Source organism: Triticum aestivum, chromosome 6B, assembly GCF_018294505.1.
Source record: "Triticum aestivum cultivar Chinese Spring chromosome 6B, IWGSC CS RefSeq v2.1, whole genome shotgun sequence".
In the NCBI taxonomy this organism is placed as follows: domain Eukaryota; kingdom Viridiplantae; phylum Streptophyta; class Magnoliopsida; order Poales; family Poaceae; genus Triticum; species Triticum aestivum.
This window is the reverse complement of record NC_057810.1, coordinates 521,521,272-521,524,585: the sequence shown is the minus strand read 5'-3', so window position 1 is coordinate 521,524,585 and position 3,314 is coordinate 521,521,272.

Here is a 3,314-nt window from a genome sequence, read left to right as displayed (position 1 = left end):
ATCTGTGTGTGTGTTTCCGTGTACCATATTTGCTATTGGTCTACTTGTTTCACTTGCGAATTTGTGAATCTTTTCCAACATTATTGACTCTTGCTAACATTTTGCATCAAATTTTTGTGCCACTATCCTCACTGAGCTCTACCGTAAGCTTTTACTTGTAGGTGTGAGTGAACAAGTCCGGTACCAATTCCACTATTCTTTCATTTCACATTGAGTGATACAAGATACATCCTCAACTTTGGGAAAAGGTAGCTTGGTATTGTTTATCTCATTTCCTACTCACCTTTGCTCGAGTCTTGTGATGGATAGGCAAGGCATTTCCTCTCCGGTCTACGACAACAACGACGGCTTGAACAACTACATCACCAAAGCGTCCATCTTCGATCTACAACGACAAATGCAAGGCGCACAATCAAGATTGCGAGAGCGCATCGAGAACATCTCCATCGACATTCGTCACTCCGAAGCAAGAAAAAGGGACTACATAGACAAGAAGCTTTCCGCACATAAAGAGGAGCACGATGCAAGGATGGAGGAGATTAGAATCTTGATCAAGTCTTCTTCCACTTCGTCATCTTCAAGGCGGCGACATTCAAGCCACAAGTCTTCGGAGCGCGAAAAAGATGCAAGCGCAAGTCGTCCAAGTCCACATCTACATGGCGACTACCATCACTTTCGCGATCCACATCGTCATGAAGGGCAAGTCACCTCCAAGCATCATGTGCACGACGACGACGAACGCCCACAAGCTCAAGCACGACAACGACATCATGATCATGAAGATGCTCCACAAGCGCAAGTGCACAAGTCCCAACAAGCCCTACTTCACGCCAAGTCCAAGCTTCAAGAGAACAAAAGAAGACCGCGAGACGACCACCACCAAGACAGCGCTACGGCTACACCAACCACTTTGGCATCTTCGCCAAGTGCTATCAAGGCATCTTCGCCTTTGGACGTACGGCATCTTTGCCTACTTCCCACGAGTACGCCTACAACGACTTCATCAAGTCCAAGGCAACCACCTACGAGCGAGGGCGACACTTCCATCTTCGGAAGCCCCTCAAGGAAGAAGGCCAAGCATGGGACATTCCCTTCGGTCATGGAGACAAGCTATGAGGTGCCACATCATATGGGCCTCCAACAACAAGACGGTGACAAGAAGGTTGAGCATGGGACTATCCCTTCAACCAAGGCGACGATAGTAGTTGAGCATGGAGACATTTGCACCAACATCTCTCCGACACCCACATATCATGAGATGACCCATTTGTCATGTGAGGAGAGCCACCACCACATGAGTGACATGAGTGACTCCACCATATGTGACATTGAGAGCATTTCCTATGAGAGGATGAGTGTGACCACCACTAGCCCCACACAAGAGAGCATGCCACACATCCTATGTGAGGTTGAGCGCCATTTGAGTGACTCCACCAACAATATGAGTGAGTGCATCCTTGAGGGAGTGAGTGAGCCACAACACTTAGTGAGTGAGATAGTTGACACGGCATGTGAGGCCACCATGATTTCTAACGACTTAACCTCTACTCCTAGTGTGTTTTCTTCTTTGGTGCTAGGTTTCCTACATGACGACATGCCTATCCTCCATGAGTCCATCCCTCCAATGGACAAAATGACGGCCATGGTGGACGATGATGCACCCCCCACATGGTTCCATCAAGATGAAGATGACAATGAGACGATCTTCAACACCTCACCTACAACACATGAGCGACACTCCAAAGGTAACATAGGTGATGGTGCTTCTCTTGTCCCACTAGTGGACTCTCTTGACATCGATTGATCCCATAATGTTGACCCACCTATTGCCATGCTTCATGCTAGTGAAACTCCTTCATGCCTTGACTTACCTATTTATGATGAATATGATGATGAGCATGTTGAGTTGCCTAGTTCTGATGCTATGCTTCATAGGATATCTTGTGAAAATTCTATTGGTCACGTCATGTTTGACAATCCATTGAACTTGTCATATGCTATGAGTGAGATCTCCCATATTGCATCATTTCAATCTCAACATAGTAACTATGCATGCCCCATTAAAATAAATCCCATTTGCACTTATGGCATAGATGACGAGATGATGGTCATTGGCTTATGTTTTTCATGTGATGATATTGCCATGCTTCCTTTACATGATTTGCGCAACCTGGCTCTGATACCAGATGATGCGGAGCATCCTTCCATCATCCCCATGGACTCTACATTGACACATCCAACCCCACAAGGACCCATGACAAGAGCTAGAGCACGTGCTTTGGAAACCGAGGTGAACTCCTTCCTACTAGACTTGCATATGGACACAAATGGAACATATCTACTACCTCACCAAAATATGCTATGCCTACTTAGGTATGAAGTGGAACATCACCAAGAAGCTCAGGAGCATCCCCAAGAAGAAGGAGAAGCACCCCAAGGCCGCCCGGATCAAGACGAAGTGCAACAGCAGCAAAACAGCAAGTCCCAGGTTACCCCGTGCGCACGGGCCCCCGAGACCCCGTGCCCACGGGCTACACAGGAAACAGGCGCTGGAGCACCCCGTGCGCACGGGACTGTACTGTGCCCACGGGACCCCCGTGCGCACGGGCCCAACTTACCCCGTGCGCACGGGCCTCCCAGGATGGCCGGCTGAGATTGCATCTTCGGCTCCACTTCTTCTCCTTCGACCCCAAGGCTATATATTCCGTACCTAGGACCATGTTTAGGGTTAGCAAAGTATTAGATGAGATCTTGGTGAGCTTTGCTCCATTACCTTCCCTCTTTGAGGATCAAGACCCCATAGGGAAGAATCCTTGAGGATTTCAAGACCTCCATTGGGAGAAGACTACCACCAAGACCCCTCTTCCTTTGAATTTGGGATGAACTTTGCCATTGTATATTTCCTTTGATTGTGTTTGAGACTTGTGGATCTTGTGTTGTTAGTTTAGTGGATGTGTAATCGGGAATTGTTGGAGTGATTGTCTCTTTGTGTTCATATTTGTGTTGTTGTTGTTCTAGTGATTTCTCTCCTTTTCCCCCTCCAAGTGTGAAAAGGTCCTTACTAGGGTTCTACCCTACATCATATGGTATCATGAGCCACGTTAATTCACACCTTGGAGTCCCTACCTTCCACTTTCTAGCTTGATTTTTTTGTTTTTCGTCCTAATCCAGAAATCCCCACCAAAAATAGCCCCAAAAATTTTTCTTGCAATTTGTTGATCTTGTGAGATTTGGTTGATTTGATCCACGAATTTGGTGTTTGGCAAGTGGATCTACCCCTCCACCATCATCCCCACCCATCCCCCACTAGAATT